Consider the following 9,427-nt stretch of genomic DNA (forward strand, 5'->3'; position numbering starts at 1 on the left):
GTCTGCACACAGACAAGCAGAAACTCCACCTATCACATTTAAAAAAAGTAAAACCAAATAACTAATCTAATAAAGTTTTTAACCCATTCAGTCACATTATCTACTTAAATATAATGAAATTAACATAAGTGATATGACTGAAAAAGTGATTTAAAGTCTTTTGAAATACCTTGTCCATTTAAGTATGAACTATAAATCAATAGTGAAAAAAGTAAGACATTCTAATGGCTTTTCTAAAACTTCTTATGAGTATTCCATTTTCTTACAATCCACTGAATTTTTAGTGTTTTATGAATGTGTTTCCTTTGTTTGCCTATGCATCACTATTGGTGGTAGTTAGGTTTTATTGTGAATTTTTACATATAAATATATATACACGAGGGCAGTCCAGAAAGTAATTTACATTTGAGCCTAGCATGGAAATGGGTGGTGATAGAGCCACCATCTTGGTGTCAAAACATTTCTACACTCAGTACACAACAAGCTGTTGCAGCATGTGGACTATGATTTTTCTACTTTGTTCGTTGTGAATTATTGAAATGTGCACTTCAATAGAAAATCCTGCGAGTTGTGAGGTGCATTCAGTGGTTAGGTTTTAACTGGCAAAAAACCTCAAACCAAAAAGAAATTCATCAGCAACTTTATGAGGTGTACGGCGATGGAATAATGAATGAAAGTGGAGTGAGGCAGTGATGCATTCAGTTTAAAAATGATCGCACCAATGTTCATGATGAAAACCGCAGTGGTCGGCCTAGCCTTGTGACTGAGGAACTGATGATGAAAATCAATAATAAAATTTGTGAAAATGACCACATTATGATTACGAAACTCTCGCTTCATTTCCCCCAAATTTCACAAAGTGTACTGCATGAAATTGTATTGGGAAAGCTTGGTTATCACAAGTTTTGTGCAAGATGGGTGCCAAAATCTTAAGGCGGCAGATTTCTACAGAGAAGGAATTGAAAAGCTTGTGCATCGTTGACAAGTGCCTCAATTTAAATGGCGACTATATAGAAAAATAGTTTAAGATTGTCGCTTTCAAATGTACATAATAAAATTTCTTTTTTTTTTATTTGGATGGTTTTTTATTTCAAAATATAAGTTACTTTCTGGACAGCCCTTGTATATACACAATGAATAAGAGAAATTGAGTGCGCTTATTTACAGACATAATTACTTAACACTATAATACTCCACAAAAATAAAGTTAAAATATGATCTTTACCCTTTTTTCACCACAAGAAAAAAATTGTTGACATAAAAGAAAGCAAAATAAAGTATATAGATTTGAGAACTACACACCATCCATCAAATGTTTCATGTTTTAAAAAAATACACAATAGTTCAAAGAAAATAAAATGTACAATATTAGATGAGCAGTATAGTTTCAAATAGGGCATGGTTACAAGGGAAGCAATTCAGTCCTTAGACTAAGTCTAGAAGCTAGGATTAAGAATGAACTAACCTTAATTTCTGGTTTTAGAGAAAGCATTTGATAATGAAAATGATATAATTTTTGTATTTCATTGAGAACTGGAATTAAGAATGGAAAACTATCAAAGAAAATGTTTTTAAAATACTATTTTAATAAGAATGATGAAGTTCACTGATAATATTGTTCTAGACAAAAATAAGAAAATAAGTTACAAAAAAATGTTGAATAGCATGGATTCATTCTTAGGAGATTCAATTTGAAAATAAATGTAGAAATAGGCCAGAAAAGAGTATAATGAAGAACTTAATGTTACACAATAAACACTATGTACAAGAATTTACAATACTATTTATTTAACTAGCAAAATCACAAACGATGGATGAATTAATGTAAAAATCAAAAGACTAGCACAAGCAACAACTTTCACATAAAAAGATGTTCACTAATATCTAGCTAACTTGTAGATATTTTCTAGTATCTACAGGTTGATTTCTAGATACCAAAAAGTAACTTCTGGATGCTAGAAAGAAATATCTACAGATATAAGAATTACAGTTATTATTATTAAAATGCTTGTGCAAAGTATAGCACATTATGGTAGTGAAACACGGACAGCTGAAAAAGTAGAGGAAAAGAATAGAGGCCTTTGAAATGTGATGTAAGTGAATGTTGAAAATTAGATAGGTTGATGATTATTAGATGAAGATCTTAAGACAAATTGGTAAAAAAAGAAATTTTACGAGATCTTGTAAAGAAACTTGGTAGGACATATATTTAGCCACTCAAATTCAATTAATTTGGTAATAGAGGGAGATACACAGAATGTAATACCTGTAGTACAAGACAAAGATTGTAATATATAAACTAGATAAATGAGGATATAAGACATAGAATTATGAAGAATTTTTTTCTTTGGGGACAAAGAACATTTTCATGTTATCATTGTCCAAGAATTATGTTGAGGTTGATAGATAGAACAGAACAGAAAGGAATGTAGAAGAGGTCATGTTTATTCTGTCTTGTCTTTTTGATCTGTTTTGTTAAGCATTAACATTTGAATTTCTGAAACTTGTATTTATTTTCTACTGACTTTTAATATATCAATTTTTATCAGATTTTAATTCTCTAAAAATTTTTTTGATTCATTAACTGAAAATTTAATTTATGGCAGATTTAATAAATCATTTCATTTTACTTCAATTTTTTGGGGTTAATAACAAAATTCTCAGAAACTATTACACTCAGCTCTAACACTACCAAATTTGCCCCTTTATCAGAATCCGAACAATTTCAGTATGCCTTGCTTTACTTCCGAAGCAAAAAAGTCAAGGCAAATTATTTTGCTAGCCATAATTCATGGAGACAGCATTTCTAAACATATTTTTTTATATAACGTACTAAATCAGCTCCTGCAGTAATACAACATAACTCTGAATTAGTTATGTATACAGATTATGACTTCAAACATATCTTTTCATGAACTTACATGTAGGTGGAATGGCAGATGTTAAAAATATATTCACAGATTACACAGTATCTATATTTAACACTTAAAATGGAAATAACTAAGTAAATTACTGATAACATTTTTTTCAGAGTTAAAACTTGAAAATTTTATCACAAAAATCTCTTATATAATTTAATCTTTCTTTTTCCTGTTTAACCTCTGGGAATTACCATTCAGGTTACTTCAGAGGATGAATGAGAATATGTATGAATGTAAATGAGGCATAGTCTTGTACAGTCTCAGTACGATCATTCCTGAGATGTGTGGTTAATTGAAATCCAACCACCAAAGAAAAGCAATGTCGATGATCTAGTATTCAAATCCGTATAAAAATAACTGCCTTTACTAGGACTTGGAACTCTCAACTTCCAAATCAGCTGATTTGGGAAGACGCGTTCACCACTAGACCAACCCGGTGGGTTGTATATAATTTAGTCTACCTAGGTACTTCAGAAGCAATAATATCTAAAACTTTCTGGACACTATACTCTTTAACAGTACCACAACTATCACATTGCTCTATTTTCCAGTGTACATAACTATGATCAGGGCATGTTAAGCAACTTTTCAATGTCTTCACTAATGAGAAAAAATTTTAAATATACAATGTGCTCACTTAAAACCCTGCCATCTTTTAGCCATAAAATTTTACACCCTGGGCACTTATAAATATGTTATAAAATAATTAGTAACTTGAAATATTTTTGAAAAAACCACACAATGACAAACAAAATGATCAACTCAATCTTGTTAATTATTGATTTTATATCATACCCTGGACTATTAAAAATATGGAATCATAAAGCTTTCATCAGAAAATTTTATATTTTATATGTTCCATAACCAATAAAGTAAACTATTACCCAGGTGTTTAAAAACACTGATAAACATAATTTTTGTTTCCTAACATGCGATACATGATTTTAATGTTTTTTTATGCTGAAAATGAATATGAACTCGGAATCTTTCTATCACCGACCATTTTTGAAAAATTTTTAAATTTAAATTAAAGGATTTTTTCATTTTTCAACTATAGTTAGATTTTAAGCTCCTATATTGTATTTTGTTATCTCATTTTTCATTGGTTAACTGTGTTAACGTAATTTGTAAGCTATAAATGAACAATACTAGACAAAGAATTACGTCATATCAGAATCACATATTATGACATCATATCTAATACTAAAGAGTGAGACTTCATGCACAAAATTAATCAAGTTGTGCTGGTCAAAACATATGGCTGAAAACACAGTTGTGTTGTTGGCATTAAGCAATATATTTAGGAATGAATTAATTTTGTTCAGTCTTATTGCTGTCTTAAATTTATTAACAGTGCAGTGTCACAATGCCTTGAAATTGTGTAAATGATGTGGATGCCTTTTGCTATGTATGTGGTGAGTACTGTAAAATCGAATAGAAAAAACATTATACCTTTAATTAAAAAAGCACATCATTTGTACTTCCAGCGTAAAATTGGTGATCAGGATAAGACATGGGGTCTTCATATAGTATGCACTAACTGTTGTGTATTTAAGAGGATGGCTGAAAGGTACATGGAAGGCTTTGCCATTTGATGTAGCTACGGTTTGGCGTGAACCAAAGGATCATGTAACCGATTGTTACTTTTGTTTAACAAGTGTGTCTGGAATTTTTTAGTTAATGTTTACTTAAATATCCTTCATTGCAATCTGCAATCAGGCCTGTACCTCACAGTGAAATTATTCCAATTCCTGAACTACCTGTGAGTGAATGTTTCAAAAGCAGCGATGAAGAATCAGCACTACTGAAGAAGACAACAATGATTTTCATTTATGTTCCAATAAGCCACATCTTATATCACAAGGTAAATTAAGTAATTTAGTTAAGGATTTAAATTTATCAAAAAATCAAACTGAACTGTTAGGGTCAAGACTGCAAGGTTGGAATTTACTTCAAAAAAATACAAAAATTTTGGGCTTTCAAAGCAGACAAAAAGAACTTTCTCAGCAGTTTATTAATGAAAATAATTTGGTTTACGGCACAAATATTGATGAGCTTTTGTTGCACTTAGGACAAGTTCATAAACCTGAGGACTGGCACCTTTTCATAGATTCATGCAAATATAGTTTAAAAGTGGTTCTACTACACAACGGTAACAAATATATGTCAATACCAATCGCTTATTGTATTAATTTGAAAAAGATATACGATGTGATGAAAGATGTTCTTGAAAAAATAAATTACAAAAAACATAGCTGGAACATGTGTGGTGATTTGAAAGTTATATATATTTTGTTAGTAATGCAGTTAGACTATATTAAGTACATGTGTTTTCTTTGAGAAAAAAATTTTTTTTGTCTATCAGTGAAATCACGGCTCAATAATACAAAAATATTACTTGAAATAAGATTTATACATTACTGCAATTATCATTATTCTGTTACAAATATCACAGTACAGAACTTCCAATAATATTTAAAATTGTTTTGCAAAGTGCTGCTGTACTGTACTTTCTTCCTTGAAACAGGGTTTTTTTTAATACAAAAGCAAGATTTATAAATTGAAAAAAGAATAACAAGCATCTTAATGTTTTTACTTGCATTAGCCGTGCAAGTTCAGTATTTCAAAAATTTAAATGTATAAACAAATACTGTATAGCCTTTATTAGTAATAAGTTCAATTTTGAGTTAGATCTTAATTGTCTAATTAGTTTATATTAATACACATAATTATCTGGCAAAAAGGGCCAATAATTCTTTTCAAAAAATAGATAATTACATACAATTAGGAACTCACCTCCGATTTTGATGAAATTTGGAATGTAACCTTTTTAGGACATAATTTATTCATTACAAATGAAATTATTCGTCAGAAACATATTTCACCCGAGTTACATCCCTCCTAAGATACACAGTACCATCACAAAAATTTCATTCAGCAATGTATAAGTGCAATAGACGTTATTTTCAGACTAAATAATTTGGTTATGTTTATTACTTAAGTTAAGAAAGAGATTAAATTAACTTAAGATTAAATTAAGTAAGGGTAGGTTTAGATACAAGTTAGGTTACATTATTTATATAGAAATAGAGTATCCACTTACCAACAATTCTGAGTATTGACTATCTAAGCACTTTTGGATTATTTATCCATCATCAGGGGTTACTGATTAATTATGAATTCTATAGTTGTGCATATAATTTTTATACATGGGAATTAAAATAAAAATAAAATGTAAAATTATTGTTTATAACAGTTGATTGTCAATAGTTAAAATAAGTCAACGTCAGTATGATGTTTAAAACTGTTATCTGTTATATGCACAACTATAAAATTCATAATTGATCAGTATCCCTGATGATGGAGGAATAATCCGAAAGTGCTTGGATAGTCAATACTCACAACTGTTGTAAGTAGATACTCTACTTCTATATAAATTGTATAATACCAATAGCATCAGATGTTAAAAAAGTTTAACATTCCTTCTTTTTTCTGTTTAGCCTCTGGGAATTACAATTCAGGTACTACCTCAGAGGATGAATGAGGATGATATGTATGAGTGTAAATGAAGTGTAGTCTCAGTTCGATCATTCCTGAGATGTGTGGTTAATTGAAACCCAACCAACAAAGAACACTGGTATCCACGGTCTAGTATTCAAATCTGTATAAAAGTGACTGCCTTTACTAGGACTCGAGCGCTGAAACTCTCAACTTCCAAATCAGCTGATTTGGGAAGAAGTGTTCACCACTAGACCAACCCGGTGAGCTAAGAAAATTGAACCTAGGTTATGGTATGTTAACCCCTTGCTGGTTTTTGATGAAATAATCTGTCATTGGTTGTACTGATAAAAATTACCTGTCATCATTTTTTTGTCAAAAAAGCGCCCTTGATTAAATAATTTGTTCTTGCATATTGTCTGGTTTGGTTTTTTTCTGTTTTTTGACAATTTATTTCAATGTGCATGGGTACGCTTAGTTCCCTAGTGTGTTGTGGTTGCACAGAGAAGCACTAGTGTATGTACTTTGTTTTGTATCATTTCTCTCAACTGTTTCCAGCCTATGCCTGGCGCCTACTTACTTGTTTACATTGAATGAAAGTTCAGTTATTGATGTGCGCATTAGTTTTATTTTTTAGTTGAGCATGTTTTTATTATTTATTTTTTAAAATGTTGGAACAACTATTCAATATATTTTTATTTCTTTACTTGGCATTTAGATTTGTGGAATGATATTACTTAGTAGTACATATTATTTTAATTTTCTATTGCAAGATAGTAAAAGTATGTAAATAAGGTCTTAAAATGAGTCAATTCCTTCTAATTAAACACAAAAAACATAAATATGAAGAAAAAATGGGCGTAATGACAAAGGTTTTAAAGAAAATAAATCTGCATAATTACAAGATTTTCCATTCAAATAGAACCGTTAAGGAGTTACGTTAAATACAATACATACTACTTATGGAGTAAATAGCCTGGTTCAAGAGAAATTCAATTGAGTTTAGTAAGGTTTAGGTCAAGGTTAAGGTTATGTTAGGTAAATAACAATTCTGTGTACTGGACTTCATACAATATCAAAACAATTTAATGCTCACATCACTTGCTAACTGCATCTAATTTACTTTAAATATTAAACTGGACAATTATTAGGTTGAGTCATAATTACAAACAATAACCAACTATTTAATCCAAAGATAAGGTAAATTACACTTATACAGCGCTGAATTATGAAAATTTTGGTTATGGTACTGCGTAACTTACAAGGGACATAATTCCAGTCAAAAGTGTTTCCAATGGATAATCTCAGTTGTAACAAATAACTTAAGACATAAATATGGTACATTCCATATTTCATCAAAATCAGAGGCAAATCCCCAATTGTATATAATCAAAAATTAATCACAGGATTAATAAAACCATCTATTACATCTAACACATCCTTTTAAAAAATTCACTTTTCTCCTGAAATTCCAAGCACTTTTGCATTCCTCAAGAAAAATGCACTTTCTCAATCATGGTAAATGAATTATCACTAGAATATTATAACCACTAATCAAAATACTTCACTTTAGTTCTATCCTTTCCCAGGCAAGAAGTGAGCAATTATGAATGTTCAATTTAAATCAACAATTTTTAACTCTTTACAATATCCTTAAATCTGCATATATGAAATTTAATGGCACACAAAATAACACTAAACAAGAATTAAATGGACCCAGTCTCTCTGAAGACAAAATATAAAAATTCCCTATAAACATCATTAGATGACAATACATTAGATGTTGGAAGATTCTCACAGCAGAAAGTTTACTTGTATTTAAAAAAAAAAAAAATCTAGTACATACTTAATTTATAGCATATGTTTTTAATGGCAATATACATAATAAGGACGAATTAAATCACAAGAAATTATTAAATTGTTTTTTTTAATTTCACTAAAAAATAAAGCTAACATTATTCTTCTTTTTATAAAACTGAAAAAGTCTGCTTCTATCAACTCAAATTTAAAGTGATCATTTCCAAAAACATACCTCTGCACTTAAGACTTGTATTGTTCATTGGAGAATGCACTGAAATTTGCATTTTATTTCCAACTGGCATGAATTTTTTTTTCATGCCCTTGAAATATAAACTAAAAAATCTCAATAACACGTGAAGATAACAAATCAGAAAATCCAATTTTATGAAAAATACAAAACAAAATTTTATATATTTTTCTCAGAACTGACAAAAAACAGGAAAAATTAATAAGTAATTCAGTATTTTATTCTTTATTTAATGCCACTGATGTGAGACTGAAAATCCCTATAATGACTAAGCTTTCTTAATATAGGATTAACAAATACCAGAGAATTAATCTATAACGGGTAAGAAAAACAATCACACTTTACTAAAAGCAAACGGTAAACAGTACATTAATCTAACTGCAATTTATAAGATTGTACAGACTGTACATACGGTACAGGGTGGCTGTACAAACAGTACTGAAAATTTAATTTAAAAAAAAAGTGAACTGAAGAAATTTGTTTGAACTGGATGATCCTCATGCAATCCGAAGCTAATGTGTTAATGAGTATCAGTTATTAGAATGGAATTGCATGATAAAAATGTCAGACCTTAGCACCAGAAATTAAACACTGAACTGTTTGATCATATCCACCTAAATGCAACCACACCAACCAACTGCAAAGTTCATTAATTTTACCCAGCAACTTAAAGAGAAAAGCAAAAATTGAAAATAACTGAAATATTTGTTAAAAATTAAAAAAATGTACAAATATCTCTACACACAACTAAATACTAAATGAATGAACTCACTACTTATTTTATGAGCAATAAAATTCAAAACAGGCCTTCATGAACTGAAAATGCTAAATAACTTGTTTTAAAACAAGTTATTTTAATTACTTTATTCATTTATTCTTATTAAATAAGAATAAATTTCATCAAAATTAGGTGGGTCTACTTTAACAACTATAAGTAATTAGGTTAGCAAAAAATATGCAA

General features: G+C 29.5%; 1 protein-coding gene across 3 annotated transcripts in view; it reads right to left on the bottom strand.

Annotated features, from left to right (window-relative positions):
- dock (SH2/SH3 adaptor protein dock) overlaps positions 1 to 9,427 on the bottom strand; it is a 53,704-nt gene that overhangs the window by 43,026 nt on the left and 1,251 nt on the right. The window lies entirely within an intron of this gene.

Source organism: Lycorma delicatula, chromosome 2 (assembly GCF_047948215.1).
Source record: "Lycorma delicatula isolate Av1 chromosome 2, ASM4794821v1, whole genome shotgun sequence".
NCBI lineage: Eukaryota > Metazoa > Arthropoda > Insecta > Hemiptera > Fulgoridae > Lycorma > Lycorma delicatula.